This window comes from Mustela erminea, chromosome 19 (genome assembly GCF_009829155.1).
Source record: "Mustela erminea isolate mMusErm1 chromosome 19, mMusErm1.Pri, whole genome shotgun sequence".
Classification (NCBI taxonomy): domain Eukaryota; kingdom Metazoa; phylum Chordata; class Mammalia; order Carnivora; family Mustelidae; genus Mustela; species Mustela erminea.
In genome coordinates this window covers 32,865,726-32,889,583 of record NC_045632.1, presented here as the reverse complement: position 1 = coordinate 32,889,583, position 23,858 = coordinate 32,865,726, and the positions used below count along the sequence as shown (strand labels likewise).

The 23,858-nt window shown below is 50.0% G+C and overlaps 1 long non-coding RNA gene across 2 annotated transcripts; it reads left to right on the top strand.

Moving 5' to 3' along the window:
• The first annotated feature begins 13 nt into the window (after positions 1–13).
• Positions 14–21,514, top strand: LOC116579484. 2 transcript variants are annotated; one of them, XR_004281293.1, is made up of 4 exons: positions 14–1,979; positions 2,262–2,391; positions 13,788–13,994; positions 20,757–21,514. It is a non-coding gene; the product is annotated as an uncharacterized LOC116579484 (long non-coding RNA). The 2 variants fall into 2 exon arrangements; XR_004281292.1 differs by having other exon boundaries at positions 14–2,391.
• Positions 21,515–23,858: the final 2,344 nt, after the last annotated feature.

The following is a 23,858-nucleotide window of genomic DNA, read 5'->3' as shown; positions in this document are numbered from 1 at the left end:
CTCCGCCGCGTGGCGCTCGGGCGCGGCCCGGGTAGCGCGGGAGGCACGGGGCGGCCGGCGGGGCGCGGGCTGGCTGGTTCTGTCCGCGCCGGGCGGGGGCCGGGCTGGTAATGTAGCCTGCGCCCCAGGTAACGCGCGGATTGCATTAAGCCCGCGCGGAGCCCTCTCCGTCTGGAGCCTGTTAGCGCTAATGCGGACTGACAGCGCGGCCGGGGCTGGGCAGGGGCGGGGGCGCGGCGCGGGCTCGGGGTGCGACTCGGGGACCCGGGCGCCCGCTGTCTTCCCAGCACGCACCCGCGCGCCAGACACAGCTCCCGGGGGCACCGGGCTCTGACTTCCCAAAACGGGAAGAGAGCGAGACGCCCAGAACTGGGGTCAGAGTCGCGTCTGAGAGGGGCCCAGGAAAAGACCAGGGAGAGCAAATGACCGGAGTCGGTGCCAGCTCTGTCATCTGCCACAGGCCACTTAAACTACCCTGCGGAGTTTCTCCATCAGCAAAGTGGGCATGTTCTGCTCGGTGCCTACCTAGGTCGGCAAACCTGCTGGGGGTCCCTTGGCTGGCTGGGGACTGGAAGGTCACACCCCAGCCCTGACCTCCTCTGTTTGTTACGCAGATTTGCAGGTGTGACTCCTGTTCCATGAGGCTGAGAACTTTACTAATTTACCCATGTGTCCATATGCCTGCTATGTGCCAGCCACTGCTCTAGACTCTTAGGAGAATTTCCGCACAACTTATGGAAAAATCCCTGGCAGGATGGACTTTGCATTCCGTCCTGCGGGAAAACAAGAAGCATAATAAATAAACACATTGTAGGGTGTGTGGGATGGGGATATGGGCAAAGAGAAAAGTGAGCCTGGGAAGGTGTTGCTGGGTGGTGTGTTGCGGGGAAAGGGGGAAGCAGTTTGGTCAGGGAATTTGAGAAGGCAGCATTTAAGCAAGTAAAGGAGTGAGCCATTTGGGCCTGGTATTCATGCATTTCTTCACTTGTTTGTCTGTTGGTTAATTTCTTCATTCATCAAATGATCACCTGCTGTGTGCAGAAACAGTTCTGGCTCCTGGAGCCATGGAGATAGTTCCTGCCGTCAAAGATTTAGTGGTCCGGTGTGTAAAGAGTCCATCACCACCCAGTGTGGTCAGTATTGGTTGCAACTACAGGGGTATGGAAACTGGTTGGAGCTGAATCAGCAGGTAAAGGATGGGGGTGGAGAGGTAATCCAAGAAGGCATCACGGAGGAGACAACAGGTAAAGGGGATGGGCAGAAATTTTGACAAACCCAGACATGCTGACCTTTCTGTTCTTTAAACAGTCCAAGCTCAAACCCGCTCCAGGACCTTGACACTTCCTGGTTCCTCTGCCTGAGTTGTTCAGATCTTAGTTTAGTGGTCCCTTTCTGACCACTCAAATCTAAAATACACCCCTACTGTCTAACACATCACCCTATTTTATTCCCTTCATTACACCAGTATACAAATGCATTTATTTGTTTATTATATGTCTCCTCTTGGAGTAGTGTATGAGCTCTGTGAGTGCAGGGACCCTGACTGTCCTAAACACCTCTGTGTTCCTAACACCTGGAACATACTAAGGCACCAATTAGTAGGGACACTGAATGCATTCATACTGGTGTATGGGGGCATTGAGATCATTTTTGCCAGAAGGACCAGCATGACAAATATCTTCTGTGAAAGATATAGAGAAGAAGGGAAAATTAGTGGATGATGAGTCTGCCTTGGCCTTCTGGGGGTTGATGAGGAGAGGCAGAAGTCAGGGGAAGGATTGGGCTAAGTTTCAGGAGAGCCTGGAGCCATGGATTCCCATCCATCAAGGTTGTCAATTTCCTTTGACCAGCAGCACACCCCCTGCCCCTGGGCTATTTTGACAAGCCTCTAAGAGAACAGAAATGAAATCATCTTTCCATTTTTCAGGTCAGGGAACCGTGGCTCTGAGGATTCAGGGGACCTGCGAGAGGTCCCACAGGTTGAAAATGACAAAGTTGAAATGACAACCCAGGTCTCCCAGCTCCCAGTTCCTGCCCCTTCCACCAACTGGCGAGTCAAGACACTCAGAATCTCTCTAGGGATCATGATTCCCTCCTCTGCTTTAACCCCACCCAACTGGCCCCAAGTCTCCCACCTCTGAACACCGCAGGAAGCCCCAGCCTTCTCTGCCGCGCCTCCCTCCACCCCCCACCCCCGCCATCACAGCATCCCCAGCCCCTCACTGCAACAACTTTTCCTCTCACGTCCAGTATCTTTCCAGCCGCGTGATGGTCACCAGCTGCCAGAGCTCTTTCTAAAACTCCAGACTGATCACCTCACTCTTCGGCCTCCTCTTCTGTCTCCCCCAAGAGACAACACACCGACGTGATTTCATTAACCCTGGATTTAAGGTAATTTTATTTTCTTCTTTATACTTCTCTTTATCGGCCAACTTGTCTACAATGAGCATTTGATATTATACAATCAGAAAAAGATAATGCACAATTTCTTAAAACCCCCGATCTTTTCAGGATAATATCTAACCACCTTTAGCAGTACGGACAAGATTCTGCCTGTCTATTCAATCACATCTCTTGCTATTCTAATTCTCTCCTCATTCTCCCTACAAACCCTTTACTTGATACAAAAATAAACTTTGTTCTCTAGCAACATGGGAGATACTCAACAACTAGTGGTATCCTCGATATCTTGTGCATTTTCACATCTCTGGATTTTTAACTATGCTGTCCCCATAGTCTGCTTGTCTACCTGGAGAACTCCTATTCATCCTTCAAAACCTCAGATGTCACCTCCATTGTAAAACTCCCTGATAACCACCGCCTCCCCACCTCCTCTTCTTTATATTGCTTTGTATAACAAATATTTGCATATTTGTTACCTGTGTGATTTCCCTTCTAGGGACAAGGACAGAACCCAGTAGATCCTGTCACATAGGTTGTGCTCTAGAAATGTGTACAAAACAGAACTAGAACAGATCTCAGTCATTGGCTGGGTTTGCTGTCTTTGGTTGGGGTTGTTAATGTTGAATTCCTCCAGAAGCAGAATCTGAAAGAAAGATTCGAATTCAAGTAGTTTATTTAGGAGGTAATTCCTGGAGGAATTATATAGGAGTGGGGCAGGAGGCAAGAAAGGAAAAAAAAACCAGCAGAGGGGACGTGAAGGAGCAGTTACAGCTGTGGGCAGTTGGTGTTCAGCCCTGCCGGGGACCTCTGGGAGACTGCATAGAGCCCGCCTCTGTTGTCCCACTCCTGGGCAAGGAGGTTAGAATATTTATCCATTAAGTCTGTGCCGGGGGTGCTAACTTGCCAGCATTTCCAGCCTGCCTGGTGTGTGGGCTGAGCATGCTCCCGTTGCCAGGAAAAGGCTTCTAGCAGCATCCCAGGTACTGGCAGTAGGAAGCTGGTGATGGGGCCTGCATTGGCAGGAACAGTGTGGGCGGGGCATTGGAAGTGTCTGCTATAGGGATGGAGGGAGGCATCCCCCAACTCCTGCACGCCATCAGAGTACCAATCAGCAAGCCCCGAGAGTTCCGCCGGGTGCTTTCCGGGACTTCTGGGGAACAGCAGTGGAAACACCAGGCTGGACCTGAACTGAAGGGCACGGCGTCTCCCTCCCTTTCTGGCCCAGACTCCCTGCCCCTCGCTCCAAGAGCCGTGGGGCCATGTGGCTTCTCTCCATACCCTGCATTCTGCCCTTCCAGGTGGCCTGAGGGCAAGTGGGTGGGCAGACGGCTGGAGCATTATCAGAGCTAACTGGATCTCTGGGGAGGCGTCACTTCCACTTACCATGGCACTTGGTGACACAGGCCATGGGCACAAGGTGATGGCTGGTGCTCTCAGTCCAGCTCTGGACGTCTCCCGGCCGACGCCAAGACCCTGACACACAAAGGATATGCTGGGGGACATTTGGAATCCAAAGGGCTGGGTGCCGAGGGTGTCTTGAGGATACTACCTGAACCTGTGCTATGTTGCCCTGATGGGGGAACTAAGGTCAGAGAAGAGGAGAGGTTTGTCTATAGCTTTCCTCCCTCCCTCCCTCCCCTTGTTCTTTTCTTTTCTTTGCTCTATTTCCAGGGATTAGACCTACGACCTTGAAGCTGACCTGGTATAACTTCTATTGCATTTACAAATAGCATAACAGTCCCCTCAATAAAAGACCCTCATAGGCTGAACTCCCCCTGTAAAAGCCCCCTGGTCCTTGAGGCTACCAGCTTACCCAGAGGTGGCTCAGGCCTTAGAGTCCTCTCTGCTGAGCTCCTGCCCTAACAAACCACAAATCAGGCTCCGGCATTAAGGGCATCCAACCTTCACTGACCTGCACATTCACATCCTGGGTCCATCCACACACTGCACGTCTCTACCCAGTGATAAAAGGCATCTGGAACTTACTGTGTCCAAAACAGACTTCTTAAGCTCCCCTTCCTGACCTCCCCACAAACGGACTCCTCCTAGTTCTCCCTCATTCCGAGGGATGGCATCTTCTTTCTAGCTCCTCAAGCCAGAAACCTTGGAGTTGACCTCGACTCCTCTTTTTCATACTTTCATGTCCAGTGCTACTGCAAACTCTGTGGGTCGGAGCCACCTCACCTCTCCCCATCTCCACGGGGCCTGGCCTGCTACCATCTCTCACCTGGATCACTGCACAGTCTCTGAGGGTCGTCCCAAACTCTCCCCTTGCCTCTGAAGGTCAAGCTCTATGCAACTGCTAGAACTTTTGGGAATGAGTTTAGATCCAGTCCCTCTCTCTCGTGTTCCCATCGCATTCAGCATAAAACCGAATACATGCATCCTTTTCTGGACTTGCCTACGCAAGCCCAGCAAAGCCTTGTGGCCCCCGGGAGATGGGAATCAGGCAAGGACAGAGGGGCTGGGTGAGAACAGGAGGGGCAAGTGGTGTGGCCGAAACAGCCCTGGGCTGGGAGTCAGCACCCAGGGTCCTGACCCCTGCTGTGCTGGTTTCAGGCTTTGGAATCATGGGCAAGTTCAATGGTGACATGGGGATGGACCCCAGGAAGAAGAAGGCAGATCAGGAGAGGAGCTGGGGAGGGAGAAATGGAAGAAGGGGTACACGATGAAGGGATTCAGTCTCTTAGGAGGAAAGAGGGCCCTCCCTCCACTGTAGGAGCACCTTACTACATCCTTCGGCCTTAAGGTGGTCACGTGAGGTATAGTAGGAGGGCACTCACACTTAGTTTGTGTCTGTCTCTGGGGCAGAGGGGGCTAGGGAGCAGCTGACCAGAAGAACCATCGTCGGGTTGGCCCAAGGACTCTGCTTCTCTGGGGAATATCAGAGCAGGGGGGATTCCCCCCAAAAAACCTGTATGCCCAGGTGCCCTCTGATGGAAAACCAGGCACTCCTTAGATAATCTGATGAAACCTGGATTCTCCCAGAAATAGGCACATACATGTTGCATTTTTAATTTCATGTGAAATTTATCATGCTTTTTTTTTTAATTTTTATTTATTTATTTGACAGATCACAAGTAGGCAGAGAGGCAGGCAGAGAGACAAGAGGAAGCAGGCTCCCCACTGAGCAGAGAGCCTGATGCAGGGCTCGATCCCAGGACCCTGGGATCATGACCTGAGCCAAAGGCAGAGGTTTTAACACACTGAGCCACCCAGGTGCCCCGAAATTTATCATGCTTAAAGAAAAGTGTAGTAAGCAGGTAGGACCAGTTTCCAGTTTAAATAATATTAATGACATGAATGTATAAGAACCCACCTTGTGGGGTAAGAAATAGAGCATTTCCTGTACCTTACCAGCCCTTGGGTCTCCCTCTCTCAACACACCCCTTCACCGCTCTCCCCAGCTCCAAGGTTACCACTACCCTGTGCTCAGCAACTAATCATTTCTTTGTCTTCCTTTACCACCTATCAATACTTCCCTAACAATACATGATTTTGTCCTCCTTTGAACTTTATATAAAAGGAAACACACTATGGATAGTTTTGCAACTTCTTTGGCTGCATATGATGTTTTGGGGATCCACCCATGATGGTGGCATTCACTCATTTTCATGGCTGCATATATTCTTTCTATTTTATGAGTAATAACTAATTCATGTATTTATTCAATGGTTGAACATTTGGATTATTTCCAGTTATTTTATATTTGAACAACACCACCTATAAAATTGCATGCAGATAGTTCCTCTGCATGTAGGCAAGAGTTTCTAGAGCTTCTGTGCTTAACAAATTGCTGGTTTGTAGGGTATGTGTTTGGTTAGCTTTATCAAGGAAGGCCAAGCTCTTTTCTAAGATGGTCGAACCAATTAAAAATCTCCCCCATAGAGTTATTTCTTCACTTCCAGTTTCTTTAGATCTTTACATCTTCCCTAATTCTTGGTGTTATTTAAACTTTTAATTTTTGCTGCTCCTTTGGTTGTGACTTTAAGGTGGTTTTTCCTGACTTCTTGTGACATGGAGCGTCTTTTCATATACATATTGGCCAATTGTATTTCTTTATCTCCTGTAAAATAGTAATGGGTTGTTTGTGTAATTTTTTTAAAATTTTTTTTTAATTTTAATTTTTTAAAGGTTTTATTTATTTGAGGGGGGCAGAGAGAGAGAGCAGGAACAAGTGGGAGGGGCAGAGGGAGAGGGAGACTCAGACCTCCTGCTGAGCAAGGAGCCTGATGCAGGACGCGATCCTAGGACCCTGGGATCATGATCTGAACCAAAGGCAGACACTTCACTGACTGAGCCACCCAGGAGCCCCTTGTTCAACTTTTCTTATTGCCCAGAATTTCTTAATATTCTGGGCATGACTATTTGTCAGTTATATTGCAAATATCTTTAATTGGTAGTATTATGTCTTTTCTCTGTATATATGAATAAAGGTTATTCATTTTCATGTGATTTAGTGTGATCTTACTTTAACTTTTATTTGGCGTATGTATTTATGCTTTGTTTAAGAAATCCTTCCCTACCTGATACTTCTCTAAATTACAACTTAAAACTTGACAGTTTTTGCCTTCATATTTCCCTTCAATGTTTTAACTAATGTTGCTTTCTAGATCCCAACTTTCAGTTATTAGATGAATAAGTTCTGGGGATCCAAAGTACAGACGGGTGGCCAACATTAACAACTGTGTAATACATATTTGAAATTTGCTAAGGGAGTAGATCTTGTTCTCACACAAAAAGGAAACCCTATGTGAGGTGATGGATATGTTAATTAACCTAATTATGATAATCATATTGGGATGTGTATGTATATCAAATGAACACATTATACACTTTCAATATATACAGTTTTGTCTATTATACTTCAACAAAGCTGGGAAAACAAATAGCGTTGATTTAAAACGTGTTTTTCTAACTGATGGGGTAAGATTCTCCAGATCCTTTTCTTCAGGAGTGTCTTGATGGGGGCGCCTGGGTGGCTCAGTGGGTTAAGCCTCTGCCTTCGGCTTAGGTCATCATCTCAGGGTTCTGGGATCGAGCCCCATGTCAGGCACCCTGCTCAGTGGGGAGTCTGCTTCTCACTCTTCCCCGCTTGTGTTTTCTCTTACTCTCTTTCTCTGAAATAAATAAATTAAATCTTTAAAAAAAGAAAAAAAAAGAAAGGAGTGTCTTGGCAGTGTTATTCCTTACAAATGTCAGAATCAGCGTGCTGGGTTCCTTGAAAAATCCCGTTGGAATTTCAGCTGTGATTACACTACATCTACAGATCAGTTTAAGGAGAACTGACACTCCTACTGTATTCAGTCTTTCTATCCAAGAACACAGCACATGGCTCCTTATATTTTCCATCTTTAGTAGACACAGCATTTTAAATAGAGCATAGGGGGATTTGCAGATTCCTGCATGAAACCTATCCCAGAATCCCTCAAACATTACTGCCTGTTGGCCTCTCTGCTCTCTCTCTCTTTTTTTAAATTATTAAAGATTTTTATTTATTTATTTGAGAGACAGCGAGAGAGAGCATGAGAGGCGAGAAGGTCAGAGGGAGAAGCAGACTCCCCATGGAGCTGAGCCTGATGCAGGACTCGATCCCGGGACTCCGGGACCGTGACCTGAGCCAAAGGCGGTTGCTTAACCAACTGAGACACCCAGGTGCCCTCTGCTCTCTTTTCCAGTAATACATAAGAGCCCAATCTCGAAGCTACCTCCCACCTCCCTCCCGCTCCTCCTTCTGGCCCTCTGATATCCATTCCTGGGAAACTGACCAAATTCAGCTTTTTCAGCAGCCCGGACATGCCGAATAGTAAACTCTCCAAACACATTGATTTAGGGACCCACGACATGAGCTCTAATCCTGGTTCCACCACTTACTGTCTGTGAAATCTTGGCCACGTTCCCCTGCTTCTCTGTGTGTCTCAGTTTCTTCATCTGTAAAATGGGTACGTTGGTGATGGCAACAGCGCCCGCCAACAGAATTGTCAAGGAGATTAGGAATACATATATGCAGAGCACTTAGAGCAGAGATTACTGCATAAGGAGTAATCTCTTCTTGCTGTTGTTCCAAAAAGTTTAATTTCTCTATGTCTGTGGGAGGTAAGGTTCTTCTCCAGAATTTTAAGTTAAGTTTATCAGACTTCCCATTCCAGGACTGGGGTGGCAGAGCAGATACAGGTTGATATAACAATTATGAGTACAGAGTGGGAAATTGTTTTTAGGAAGAGTTGGGTGGGTTCAAAGCCTGGCCTCACCCCGTGCGTGCTGAGGGACTTTGGTTTCTGAGCCTCAGTTTTTCCATCTGTAAAATGGAGGTGACACACCTGAACAGTAAGAGAACCAACGACAAGCCCTTTGAGAACGCTATTGGAAGAGACTTGTTTATCAGGATTCCGTGATGCTAGCTGTAGCCAGGTCCCCGAAGTTCACTGCTTCTTCCTAGAGGCTGATCCTCTCTGCCCGCTTTCCCAGATCGCAGATCACACTAGTCTAGCCGATTGCTCAAAGGGCAGATTCCTTGGTCCCATCCCAGAAATTTGGATTCAGTCCATCTACAGTGGGGACCCCGGATCTGCATGTTTATAGCGTGTTTAATTCCTATTTTTTAAAAAAATAGAATTCTAGCGCCAGTGGCATGTTTCATGACCACTGTCCCAGGCTGAGCGTGACCAGAGCCATACACACGTAATTTGCCTGGCCCGAGTGCCTTCTTTGTCTCACACTGGTACGCCGTCCTTTTGCTCGGGCCACACTTAGCAAACAGCGCACAGCTGCTTCCAGGCAGAGCTACCTGTTCCCCGGGAGGGGTGAATGGGCGCCCTCTAGGGATGGAAGGGAGAAAAGCTGCTTCATGCTCAGCTTTGGGGTGACAGATGTGGAATTACTAGGAACGGCCACAAAGCCCCCAGAGCAGGAGGGATAGGGATGGGCAAGGGGACAGAGGTGGGAGCAGCACCCTCGTCAAAGTGGTCATGTAAGGCCTCATCGTGGGGTTGTCCACAGCGAAGCTAAGGGCTCTGGTCCTTCTCTGCGTTTGTGCCCAGGAACCTGAAGGCAGTTAGTGTTGGCAGTGCTGGCCATAGTCCACGCACAGAGCACACCTGTCCTCCTCCTTCTCTACCCTCTACCCCCAAGGGCTTAGGGAAAGGGCAGGGGAACTAGGGAGCCTGGCTCAGGGCGGTGACTTTCTCCCCCTCTTCATGGTAAATGCCATCACTGTCCCCTTCTTCTTTTTCTTTTTTAAAGATTTTATTTACTTATTTGAGAGAGAGAGAGAGAGAGAGAGAGAGAGCACCCATGAGTCAGGGAGGGACAGAAGCAGAGGGACAAACAGACGCCCTGCTGAGCAGGGAGCCCAACAACGCCCTGAGTCCTAGGATACTGAGATCATGACCTGACCTTGAACGACTGAGCCACCCAGGTGCCCCACCTTCTAGTTTTTTAGGAGATGGCCAATCCCTGGTCTCCGAAATACAATAAACCAGCACAGGGACACTCAACTTTCACACTAACTGAGTGGGGCTTCAGATCCTGGCCCTGTTGCCCCCTCGCTGTGTCCCCATGGGCTGACGTGCACCTGTCTTCTCTTCTATAATGGAGGCCACCATAGTATTTACACCACAGGGTAGTTGAAAGGCATGGCAGCATCAGGACAGTAAAGTCGGTCAGCAGTGTCTGCACAGACTGAAGACACATGGGTACTTGCTCCTATTTGACAATCCTTCCTTCCCCAGGCATATACTGGTCCTAAGTACCACATACTAGTTCGTACAATACTTGCCATCATTATCCCCATTTTTAATGCCCCCCATGGTTAGAGGTCTTGTGCATGGCCACATGGGGAGGATGGGACAGAAAATGGGATTTGAACCCAGGTCTGGGCTGGCTCCAAGGCACACGCTCTGGATCACTGTTCTTTCTGGTGGCTCAGCCTCTCTCTCTCTGGTCCCCCACCTTCTTCGTCCTCCCCACCTCCTGGCTGCCCCCTCCCCAGGTGGGCTCCCCATCTCAGCAGAGCCTTGCCCCCTTTGAGACGCAGTCTGCACCCCAGCACTGTCCGTCATAGCCACTGTCTTCTCCAGTCCTTCTTCCCACCCCAGTCCCCGACTCCCACCCTGTCTCCGTCCTGTTTTGCTTCTCTCCGCCCCCACCCCATGCCCTTCCCACCTGTCCAAGCTACCCCTCCTTAGCGCTGTAGCCTGCTTACCTCCCCTCTTCCTGAGGCTCAAAGGAGAACCCTCCCTTTGCTGCCTCCGTGCCCCCTCTCCTACTTCCCAAGTCACACAGGTTGGTGGCAGAACAAGAGCCCAGACCCTGGGTCCTGACACAGGGTCCAGTGCTCTTCTCACAGCCCACAGCCCCCCTGTGGGGTGTTTATCAGACCGGCTGGATCCGGGTGCTGACAGAGTCCAAGCGAGGTCAGCATTAGGCCATTCTTTCTTGTTCCAAGGGGCACAAAAACATACCTGCTAACCCTACAATGTGCCACTCTCCCGGTGAGGTGACTCCGTGGCCCGTCCACACTGCCCACAGATAGGAGTGGGCTGTGGCTCCGTTCAGCCCCGACTCTGCCCCACCCCTCCCACTGAACCCCTTCCGTGTGCGTGTGTGTCGGGGGTGAGCCGAGGTGACGGGGAAGGCACTTGCGAGGGCCTGAGCCCCTGGCCTCAAGGGGGGACATCCACGGGAGAGGGAAGCCTGTACTTCTGTGTGGTTCAAGGGCAGGGCCGAGCCCAAAACACCTGCTGCGGGGCCTCCAATCCAGCTCACAGAGGCACAGGGGAGTGTGGAAAGCCGTGTCAGGGATGGACTCTGTCACCCTCTGAGGCCTGAGTCAGTGCTACCCTGGTCTGTGGCAACAAATCCCAGTGCGGAGCCTGTCAGCCTGACAGCTTTGCAAGCAGTCACGAGGCTGGGCAAGGGGCCACGGGAGCGGAGGGCGCTCTTCCTCAAGGTTTTCCAAATTCCGCCAATCCTGGCTAATCATTTTGCTAATAATAGGCCCTCCTGTTTTTCTCCCTGTCCTCCACCCCACTCCTAACAGGACCTCCCCTCCCCCTCCCCAGATCCCCAAAACACTTAGAGGCTAGAGCTTAGGGGGGCCTCCCCACCCCTTCCTGAAGCCGAGCAGCGGGGCTAGTCCATGAGAGGGCCTGTGCTTGAGGCCTGCACCAGCCCCGCTTTAAGGGACCTAGAATCAGATAGAGGGAGAGTCTGCCTCGATTTCCCTGTCCCTTTAACCCTGACTGTTGAAGAAGAAAGTTTCAGTCTGGTCTCATAGGTCTGATCCCCTTTTCACCAGAGGGAAACTGGCTTGGCGGGAGGGGGAGGGGACCTGGGGGGTGGGCAAGAGAGGGGGGTCATCCACTTGCCCAAAAAAGTGTCCAATACAATTGAAGGACAGCATTTTCTTCTCACTTTACTTTTGCATTTACGATCTAATTATAACACTGACCTTGGTTTTCCATTTATGACCATGATCTCAAGTTTCTCGAATTATTCATGACTCTTAACTCAAAGATTTTCAAAACTGTGGAATAGTTCAGCCTTTCATAAAAAGATAGACAATCGCCTAACAAACAGCTCACTAGCTTAAGAAACAAAAACACAAGCAATATGATTGAGGTCCCTGTGCACTCCTCCCCAGGTGTGTCTCTGTCCTCCCTCCTCCCTGGCCAACCGCTGTCCTCACGTAGTGTTGATTATTCCCAAGCATGGATCTGTGCTTTCACTGGGTAGACAGACAGACAGATACAGAGATACAGAGATACATATGGGTCTATACACAAAGAGATACACATATATGCCTAAAATTATAAATGTGTATTCCTAAAATGTTGTGTCTCGATAGCTGAACCTCTAACAATACAAATTTGTATTATCAGGTCCAGTTACCTGCAGAATTTTTTTAAATTTCTTTTCAGCGTAACAGAATTCATTGTTTTTGCACCACACCCAGTGTTCCATGCAATCCGTGCCCTCTCTAATACCCACCGCCTGGTTCCCCCAACCTCCCACCCCCTGCCCCTTCAAACCCTCAGATTGTTTTTCAGAGTCCATAGTCTCTCAGGGTTCACCTCCCCTTCCAATTTCCCTAAACTCCCTTCTCCTCTCCATCTCCCCATGTCCTCCGTGTTATTTGTTATGCTCTGCAAATAAGTGAAACCATATGATAATTGACTCTCTCTGCTTGACTTATTTCACTCAGCATAATCTCTTCCAGTCCCGTCCATGTTGCTACAAAAGTTGGGTATTTATCCTTTCTGATGGAGGCATCATACTCCATAGGGTATATGGACCACATCTTCCTTATCCATTCGTCCGTTGAAGGGCATCTTGGTTCTTTCCACAGTTTGGCGCCCGTGGCCATTGCTGCTATGAACATTGGGGTACAGACGGCCCTTCTTTTCAGTACGTCTGTATCATTGGGGTAAATCCCCAGTAGTGCAATACCTGAAGATGTTTTTAAAACATTTCTGAGCCTCATTTTTTTTTAAAAGATTTTATTTATTTGACAGAAGGAGACACAGCAAGAGAAGGAACACAAGCAGGGGGAGTTGGAGAGGGAGAAGCAGGCTTCCCGCTGAGCAGGGAGCCCGATTCGAGGCTGATCTCAGGACCCCATCATGATCTGAGCCAAATGCAGACACTTAACCGACTGAGCCACCCAGATGCCCCATCCTGCAGATATTTTGTAGTACAGTTCTGTGTAGTACAGTACAGAACTGTAGTACAGTTCTGTAGTACAGTTTTTTCTTCCTTAGAATTTTCTTAAAATCACATTCTTTTCTCTAGCTTGCTTTATTGTAAGAATACAATCTAGAAACCTATACCATACAAAACATGTCTTAATCGACTGTTGATGGGATCAGTAATGCTTCTGATCCATGCTTGGCTATTAGTGTTGGTCAAGATCAACCGTCTTTCTGTGTGTGCCTGCAAGGCTTAACACAGGGAGAAAAACGCATCAATCCTCATAAATACGTCCATAAAATCATTACTTAGACCACTACAAAAAATGACCAGCGCCCCAGAAATTCCCCTGTCCCTCCCCTAGTTACTATCTGTCTCCTCCCTCCTCCCAAAGTAGCCACTCCCTTGACCTCTAATAGCCCAGAATCCCTGTGCCTGTCTAAACAATAGAAAATATCATTTTGTGCATGTTTCAAGTTTATACAAATGGCATCATTCTGCACGAATCTTTCTGGAAATGTTCTTGAGATTTTTCCATGTTGATACTTGAGCTTCCTTTTAAAAACAAATGTATTTAATTAAGAAGAGTGAGTTGATTTCAAGGAAAACCCTGAGGGCATCCTAGGACAAGCTGAGCACGGGTGTCAGCGTTGAGAAAACATGGGTTCTGACTCCACTCTCTTCCCCTTTTACAGGTATGAACACTGAGGCCGGGGAGCTAAGAGCCCGGCCTCCCCTCCCCCCACCGGGTCAGTCTGCGAGTTCAAGTTCCAGCTGGGACAAGGGCCTTGGCTTCAAAATGCCTGAGGCCAGAGATCTTTTCCACTACGTCAAGCTGGCAAGAAACATCTCCCTCCACCCAACCCCACTGCGACAGATAGCAACTGCGTTTCCTAGCCAAGGTTAGTTCTTGACTTTGAACTGCAGAAAGTAAACTGTTTTCATTGAATTGTTTTAGGGCGAAGCCTGGGATGTGAGTGGTATGGTATTGTGGGGACACGGCAGCTGTCCAGCCTTCAAAGTTATGACAAGTCTTCTAGTTGGCAGCCCACCTCGGTGACCTATATTTTAATATGTGCTATTAGATTATTGCTAATGAGACATTTTAAGGATAAAAGAATTATGCTCGCCTGCCGGGGCCTCGGTAAAAGTACAATTGAATTAAGGGCTGAAATTGTTTAGGACTCTGCTAGACAACCTGTCCCCCAGGCTGGGCCTGAATGGAGAGATTAAGCTTTAGAAATTACACAGGAAAAATAAGTATAATTGATCTAAGGTAACTTCACTCGTCTAAATTAAATAATGTGATTGTTACAGGCAGAAAGGATCGAGATGAGGAGCCGGACGGAAAAGGCTCGCTATCTGCAAACAAAGTTAGACGTGAAAGCCCCAGGGAATTGACTTTTTCCTGACTAGGCTGAACACCCTCTGGATGGCTTTGAGAGTCTGCTGGGGGGTTAGCAGGGACTGGACCCCGTCTGAGCGTCCTAGAATCTGAGGTTTGGCAGGGACAGCCCAGCGCTGTCCTTACCAGCCTCTACCTAACACATGAGCTCTTCTAGCTCTTTCCAGCACCCCCAGGGTTGGGATGGGGGTGCGGTGGGGCGAGGTGGAGGAGAACTCTTGCTCCCCATCCCTTAGGCAGGCTGTCCAGTGTCATTGTCACTCTTGATTAGAAGACATGACTCTGCAGTTGGCTGGCCAGCTGCTTTGGGGTAGCTTGTGCCCACCCCCCATGAGTCCTGCCCCCTGGAACACCAAAGATCAGGTCTATCCTGATCTTTGGGAGCAAGGTCCCACCCCTCCCGTGCCGTCATCTGCCATGCATAGTTAGTTATGTGTGACCAGATCTCAAGTGGGGCAGTGCATTTGCACGACGGCAGAAGACCCAAGGCTGACCTCCAGGGAACCCATACAACCTCCCCCCAAATATGGCTGCATCTAATGCCTTCAAGCCCATAGTTGACCCTTTAATTTAAAAAAATGCCGGTTAGGGGCGCCTGGGTGGCTCAGTGGGTTAAGCCGCTGCCTTCGGCTCAGGTCATGATCCCAGGGTCCTGGGATCGAGTCCCACGTGGGGCTCTCTGCTGAGCAGAGAGCCTGCTTTCCTCTCTCTCTCTCTCTCTCTGCCTGCCTCTCTGCCTACTTGTGATCTCTCTCTGTCAAATAAATAAATAAAATATTAAAAAAAAATGCCGGTTGACATCATGTGTTACATTAGTTGCAGGTATAAAATATAGGGATTCAGCACTTCTATACAGGACTCAATGCCCATCATCATAAATGTGTCCTTGACCCCATCACCCTCTGAAACCACCAGTTTGTTCCCTGTACTTAAGCATCTGGTGTTTTGTTTTATTGGTGGGTTATTATTATTATTTTTTTTTGGTCTTTTTTTTTCTTTGTTCTCTTTCTTGGATTCCACATACGAGTGAAATCATACGATATTTGTCTTCAGCTGACTGACTTATTTCACTTAGCCCAATTACTCTCTAGCTCCCCCCATGTTGCAAATGGCAAGATTCCCCTCTTTCTGACGGCTGAGTCATAGTCCATGGTGTGTGTGTGCCACGACTTCTTTATCGGGCTTCTTCCGTATCTTGGCTATTGTACACTGTGCTGCTATAGACATGGGGTACGTGTATTTTTCAGATTAGTGTTTTCTTACCTGTTGGGTAAATACCTGAAGTGGAAATACTGGGTCATAATAGGGTAGCCCTATTTTTAACTTTTGGAGGACCCTCCGCACTGTTTTCTAGAGCGGCCGCACCAACGTGCACCAGCAGTGCGGGAGGGCTCCCCTTTCTCCGCATCCTGGCCAGCCCCTGCTGTTTCCTGCGTTGTTGATGTTAGCCATCCTGACAGGTGGGAGGTGTATCTCGGTGTGGTTTTGATCGGCTTTTCCCTGATGATGAGTGATGTTGAGCATTTTTTCATGTGTCTGTTGATGATCTGGAAGTCTTCTTTGGAAAAATGTCTCTACATGTCTTCTGCCCATTTTTAACTGGATTATTTGCATTTTTGGTGTTGAGTTGTACCATTTCTTTATATATTTTGGATACTAACGCTTTATAAGGTACGTCATTTGCAAATACTTTCTCCTACTCCGTAGGCTGCCTTTTTGTATTATGGATGGTTTCCTCTATGTCACCCACCAACCGGCCCTTTTTTTTTTTCTCTCCACCTCCCTCCCTCCCTTCCTGAGCAACTACTGTATGTCAGGGACAGAGCTATGACACGGGACTACAGCGGTAAACAAGACAGCAAAGTCTCCTGCTTAAAATCAAGGAGAAGCTGAAGGCTAAAACACATTAACTAAGCAAATAAATTAGATATCAGGGGATCCTGACAAGGGCTTGAAAACCACACCAGAGTGTGGGCTAACTCAGAAAGCCTGGGGAGGGCCGTGGGCTGGCAAGGCTCTCAGGGAAGCCTCTCCCAAGGGAGAAGGGAGGATGAGACGGGCTCAGCCCTCCAGAGAGCAGGGAGGGGAGACAGGCCGAGGAAGAATCGGCAGAGGTCGGAGTGGCAGAACAGCAGGAAAGGCAATGCCTTCCAGAGGAGATGGTGGGGGAGGCAGGGAGGAGGCAGGCAATGGCCTGGTTTTAAGGCACCTGTTGTCCACCATGGAGAGGACGGCGTGTACGGAGGAAGCCACTGCCGATGGCTGAAAAGGGGGAGTGCACGACTGAGGTTGTATTCAAAGGGTCTGTCCGGCCAGCGTGTGCAAAGTGGAACCTGGCCAGAAGCTCTGGAGTCACCAGGGGAGACAAGGGTCTGTAAAGAAGAACAGCTGAGACCCCCTCCCAGGCTGGAGAAGGCTGAGGAATGCAGACAAGAACAGTCTGGAGACATCATTGTCAAGATTCTGAAAAAAACAAGAGACCCTTAGAGACTACATTCTCTCTAGTTCTTTAGAGATATGACTGTCCTGGCCCAGAGGACTGCCTACCTTGCCCAGTCCTGCTGGGAAACCATCTTGGGGCTCTTCTCTGTCTTTCAAAGTGGGACAAACAGGGTCAGCTTCAAAGGCTGCGGACCCTCGGAGCCCTGGGGGGTCTGGGGTGGGGTGGGGAGAGCCCGAGCTCTAGGCGGGCCGGTGCACAGGGCAGAACACAGATGCTGACTGCTCTGAAGTACGTCGTCTGTTAATGAAAAGGTGCCTTTCAGTTTGTGGAACAGGAGAGATCTCTGTTCCTCAAAGCCCGTTACTGAGTGGGAGAGAATCCTGTACTAATTCCCAGAGAAAAATGTCCTTTAAAGCAAAAGGACACGCTGGAACTTGAGTGGCATGAACTTCTTTCTCTGTGAATTCAGGAAGGAGAAAGAATGGACTCTTGCACACGTCAGTCCTCCCCATCGCACTTGGCACAGGGTCCGTTCCTCAGGCCTCAGTTTTCCCTTCTGTATAATGGGTGAAATGATTGCCAATATTCACTCGTGTCTGATATCTCCGTCCTCACTGAGAGGGAGGGGTGTGTGGTGAAATGAGGGGCGCTGCAATCGGGAGCAAGTGGACAATTTTGAGCAGATGAGGAGCCCTCTGCCCATCTAGTCACGTCCTGGGATAGGGCGGGGGGGCTGCCCGGGACCGGGTAAGAATCAGATGAGCAGGGCAGGCCAGGAGCAGGATGGGCTGACTGCTACTGAGGGCTTCATGTCAGTGTGTAATTACATTTTCCTGACTTCTTCTGTTGTTTTGGTCACCTAGGGTCTTTGCAAAACTTCATTATTTTTCCATTGTCTACTTCTCCTTTTTTATTTTCTTTTAATTTTTTTTTTCCTGTTCAGACATTGAAATTAGCTCAGTGACTCAGTCATTTGACTTCTTATGAATTCCAGGCTCCCGTGTCCAGGCTGCCCATTCCCCGTCCTGTCTCTTAGGAGCCCGGCTTACGCTTTGGCTCTTCGCAGGCCAAGAAGGCTGTCGATGACCCCCTGCTCCCTTCTTCTCCCAAGTGTCATGCTTCTGCAGGTTGCCTTCCACTTGTCACACTTCCTGAGCCGACGGCTCCAAGTCCCCTTTCCAGAGTAGAAAGAGAATTCTGAAGTTGCTGCATATTTTCTAAAATAACACCAAGACCTCCAAATAAAGCAGATCAGCTGAATGTCATAAGATAAATCACAAGATTTCTAGGATGGGGCGGGGTGGGGGGGACTCCAGAGTTCATCCAAAAGCAGCATTCCCTTTCCACTGTGTCACCCCTAAGCTCTGGCCATTTAGCGTGCTTGCATGCCTCCCATGATGGAGTGCTTACTTCTTGCAAAGGCAACGAACTCCCCCTTCAGACCACCCTGGTTCTTCAGGAGTCCTTTGGTTAAGCTTTGGTTAAGGCCCTGGATTTAGCCCATGGAGCCACACAAAGGAAGGTGAGTCCATGCTTCTAGACAACAACCCAGCAGATGTCGGAGGACGGGGATAATGAGTCTGCCTCCCCACCCCCAACACCACCCTCTCCCCACCCCCCACTCCCACCTTGGATTCTCTGTTCTCGGGGCCAAGCATCCAGCCCGGCTGCCTTTAAGTATTAAGAGACTTGATTCCAAATCACAACTCCCAGAATTGCCTTTGGAATTCAGCGGCTGCCAGGGACATCAAGGCTAATTGCCCAAGAGGCCGTGGGGACACAGCTCTTCCCCTCCCCAGTCATTGACTTTCTCAGGTCGCGTTGATCTGGTTTGTATCGATTGCATCACAGTGAAACACGAACATTCGCACAGCTTCACCGCCCCGGGGAGACCCGCCTGTCATCTCCAGCGGAGGACAGGCTCTAACCGGTTGTGATCACTCACACAGGTGCCGAGGGTCGCTAAAGCAGCTGTGGCATCGACCGGCCAGGTCAGGGTCCATGGTGGGAGGAGCTACCTGTTTCAGGGAGCTCTGTCTGGCCACTCTGAGTTCTGGAGAAGGCATGAGCTTTCCAGTCGACCCCAGACCCCTTCCTTCTTGCCGGCCCTGCTCACTTAGCTTTCAGCCGAGTTTGCAGCCCCTGTCCTGGAAGTTCTGCCTCTCTGGTCCCCATGCGGCCTCTGTGGTAGTTGTGTTTTCCTTTGCAAGTGGACCCAGGGCTGTCCATGCATGTCCACCTCCCTAGCTGCCGCTAGCCCTCCACCCGCACTCCTGCCACATGAGCATTGCCGTGTATTTCCTGACCAGATCAAGTGCCTTTGGCCCTGCTGGTCTTCGCACATGTCATGCCTTCTGCCTGACCCTCCCCGCCCCGCTGCCTTTGTCTGCTAAACCTGCATCCACCTTGAGTGACCGGCTTTGAATGAAGTCCCTTTCTCTGAGTGCAGGCACCATGCCGACCCTCTCTTCTCCAAGCCGTCCTTGGCCAAGAGGTGGGTTCGAGTTTGCACTTCTCCCATGTGGGAAGCGAGAAAAAAATCACAGACTGAGCACGCCATAGAACTTAGCATCTACTTGGATCTCAGTTCCAAACTCGTGCAAGAGATCTGATAAAATCATTGTTATTATTACCCTTAAAGGACTTGAGAGTTTGGTTTTTTTTTTTTTTTTAAAGATTTTATTCATTTATATGACAGACAGAGATCACAAGTAGGCAGAACAGCAGGCAGAGAGAGAAGGGGGGAAGCAGGCTCCCCACTGAGCAGAGAGCCCGATGCGGGACTCGATCCCAGGACCCTAAGATGATGACCTGAGCCGAAGGCAGAAGCTTAACCCACTGAGCCACCCAGGTACCCAGACTTGAGAGTTTTAATGTGTGTTTCGTATCATGCCGGGGTGAAGTGGAGAAGCAATTGAGAAAAAGTAAGGCAGACAGCAAAACCAGAGTGAGACCCCAGCGTGATGCCCCTCTGGGGAGGACAACCGTCCATCTCAGGGCCTGGCCCCGTGTTCCAGGGTGGTGAAGGCAGACAGGGCTGACCCAGCTCAGCACACCCTGATTCCTGAAAAGCCAGGCCGGAGTGGCCTAGCGGGCGTGGCGACACCCAGCCCAGGCTGGGGCCTCTGCCCCGGGTCGGGGGATGCCCAGAGCAACCCAGGCCAACCTTGGGAGTACTTGGCAACAGGTAGATTCTCCACATTTATAAGCTGGGGACGGGGGACAAACCCAGATCTGCCAGCAGGCTCTTTATGCTGCCAGAGGAGGAAGGGGTGTCATGGAAGTGTGGCCTTTACCATTTTGGGGGCAAACAGCAGTTTCTGTGAGCTGAGGCTGGGAGGGGTGTGGCCTTTCTCCTGGGACCTGACCCACTCTTTGCTCTAAGTGGGAGCACATGAACTATTCTTTTTTTTATTTTTTTTTTTAAGATTTTATTTATTTATTTGAGAGAGAGCGAGAGAGAGCGAGGGCATGGATGGGGGGAGGGCAGAGGGAGAGGGAGAAGCAGACCCCTTGCTGAGCAAAGAGCCCAACGCGGGGCTCGATCCCAGGGCCACTAAGGTCATGATTTGAGCCGAAGACAGATACTTAACTGACTGAGCCACCCAGGCGTCCTCCGCATTTTGGCTATTCCTGATCTTACCGATGCAAAGTGAGCCCCATTGTTCTTAGGATGAACCAGTGAGGAAACACAAACATAGAGGCTCACGGTTGAGAGAGGTTCACAGAAACGGGTGTTGCCCGACAAGATCTCGCCCTGGTAGACTGACTGTCTTCCCCCTAAATATGGAAGAAATTGCTGACTCTTGCTTTTAGGTATTTTCTCACAAGATTACAGGAACAGAAGGCTTCCCCGTCCAGCAGCCCCTTCTCCAAGCACACACATCAAGAGTCTGCTGGCCACGTCTTGTCTCTCCCTCGTGCTGGAGGAGGGCCTCTGGAAGGAACGACACTCAGCTGGGAGCAGCGTTCCCTGACCTTCTCGAAAGGACAAGAGCCAGGTTTGGGGGAACTGTGGGGACTCATGGGATGGTCTGGCCCAGGCTGTGAGGGATGAACCCCTAAATGAGCCAGCGGCTCCCATCGGCAGCCCTGGTGACTTTCAGCGGGGAGGGGGAGTGCTCCTCCTCCCTCCGGGCTCTCGAAGAGAATGCCGGGAGTTGCACGCCCCCCTGAGAGGGAGAGAACCAGCCTACTGGGGCACCTGTGTCCAGAAAGTTCCATAAGTGCAGAAGGACCTCCTGAGAGAAGAAGCATGGATGCCAGTTTGGAGTGTTGGTTTTCTGCCCTTGGATTCCCTCCTCAAAGCCTCAAGATCTCACCGTGTCTGGTCAAACACTGCATCCTGGCATGAAGCATGCTTTGAGGAACCGGGGAATGGTGGTGTCCACTCCTGGGTGAAGAGCCTAGAGACAGGGCAGTAGCTCTGGGGAATGAAGGAGCAGGGTGGTGGCCAGGAGGGAGGGGTGACAGGGGACAGGAAGGATAGATGGGTGGGATATGTACCCCCACCACGGGGTTTCTCAGAAAGACTGTGGCTGGGGCCCCTGGGTGGCTCAGTGGGTTAAAGCTTCTGCCTTCGGCTCAGGTCATGATCCCGGGGTCCTGGGATCGAGCCCCGCATCGGGCTCTCTGCTCAGCAGGGGACCTTCTTCCTCCTCTCTCTCTCTGCCTGCCTCTCTGCCTACTTGTGATCTCTGTCTAATAAATAAATAAAATCTTAAAAAAAAAAAAAAAGAAAAGAAAAAAGAAAGATCGTGGCTCCAACCTGCCAAGAAACGTGGGTCTTTCATAGTTGCCGAAGATCAAGGCTTTCCCAGCCTGTGACGCAGATTTGGCCCCAGGTGGTTATATCTGGGAGGTGACCGCAGGCAGCAGGAGGGAAGGAAGAGGACAAGTGACCCAGGGAAGGAAGAAAGACCAACATAAGTGGGTGTTCTCAGGGTTGTGCTGTGAGCAACGGGGGTTCGGTTCTGCCAGTTCCTCCCAGAAGCTCCTTGCACAGAGCACCCTGCCCCCAGCATTGTCCCCAGAAGGATGGAAGGTGGGATGCGTGCCCAGCAGCTCCCACCATCCACCCCTCTTGGGTGGCGCGGCTAAGGGCATCAGCGCCCCCTGCACACAGGTCAGGAGGGTTTCCTGCCAGGCATCCCGGGAGCCCCTGAGCAGAAAGCAGAAGTTGCCCTGCGCCCTCTTGAGGTCACGCACTGCCTGCAGGAGGCGACTCTGAGCGACTCTGAGGTATCCCCAGCTGGCAGCAAATACCAGAACCTCCTTCACGTCCAGGCTTTGCTGTCTCCCAGCTGATGGTCGAAAGATGACGTCGGGGAGACCTCAGTGACAAAATCAGTTCGGATAATGACCCAATAACAGGGCTCCTCAGCCTGCTCCGGTCCTCCCAGAGGTCCACGAAGGGGCAGATGTGGATGCTGGCTGGTGTTTCCTTGGTCCGCTTAGCCCGTATGCTCCTGCTGGAACGGATCAGCCTATCTGGCCACTTAGTGGTCCCGAGACTGAGGACCCTGACAGTGGCCATTTACTTTGTCTTCCCTCGAGAAGTCAGTGTTGTGAGTTGTTCTGGGAGTGGGCTGGGGGCTTTCCAGTGGCTTTTCCCGACTGAGCTCAGATCCAAAACTGAGGACCTCTAGGAGTACCCTAACCGGGAGTAGTCTTTTTTTCTTACGTGAAACGACCTCAGTCTCAGACTAAATCCACTCCGTTCAAATAATATATTGACCTTTGGATTTTTTTTTCCCTAGTACATTAGTTATAGGAAAAAAAAATGAAAAAATGGATTCCTCCCGGAATGGATTTATTAGTAGATGTTGGGGATAAGCAAGAAGCTATAACCGAGCTTTCCTTTGAAATAAAGGGGAAAAAAATAATTGGTTTGACTCGAGCTTTAGAAAATGAGCTTGATCTTTTATTTATTTTTTTTTTTTCCTGCTATAGTTTGGAGTTGTGGTTCATGTCATATCCCATTTGACAAGACTGAAACACATGCTTGTTCTGAGGAAGGCGATTTATATTCGTCAGACACTGTCAACAGGGCGTGGAGTACCCAGCACCTGGTACTGGGGGCAACCTCCTCTCCGCCCTCCCCATGGCCACCCATTCCACCCAAGCTATTGCTTGACGACACCTGGGCTCGACCAAAGCTGCCCTTCATTGGGTGTCTCCTTGGCTCCCGTTTGGAAGTGGCGAGAAGACCGAGCTCCCTGTCTCTCTCCCAGCCTCCCTGGCCTCACTTCTGCCTCTCTCCATATATCTGTAAAATGGGTGTCCCAGGGTATTAGAAGGACAACCTCGACAAGATCTCTGCTGAGCTAGGAGGTCCTTGGAGGAAAAATCTCAGATTATATCCATCGGAGTCCCCTGATTTTCCAAAGCTCAGACAATAATGCCAGCTTTCAAGGAAATACTCTACGTAGGATGTTCTTCTTTGAAAGGTTTTCTTTCATTCTCTCAGTCCCTGACTTTGTTGCGGTCTCATAGGTATGTACACACACACACACACACACACACACAGGGATTTGGTCTGAACTGACTCACTAAAATTCAGCAACAACAACATGTAGTTGAAGTAATATCCCCATTTTATAGATGAGGACACTGAGTCCTAGGAGGGTAAGAGATGTGGCAATAAGCCAGTGCATGAACACAGGGACTAGAACCTAAGTACCCTGACCTTGGCTTTCCTTTCTCTGCATAACGGGTCCACTTTGGAAAATGGTGAGCTGCGGCAGACACGGGGGGTGGGATGGGGAAGGTCTGAGCCCCCATGCAGGTGTCTTCCAGGCTCTGTCCCAAGCCACCGTCCTCTGCAGCCTCTTGCCATGAGCAGGTCTCCCCCTCCCTCAAACGAGTGCAGGAGCCTTGGCCCCAAGCCAGGCGATCAAGCTCTCTGGGAACAAACAA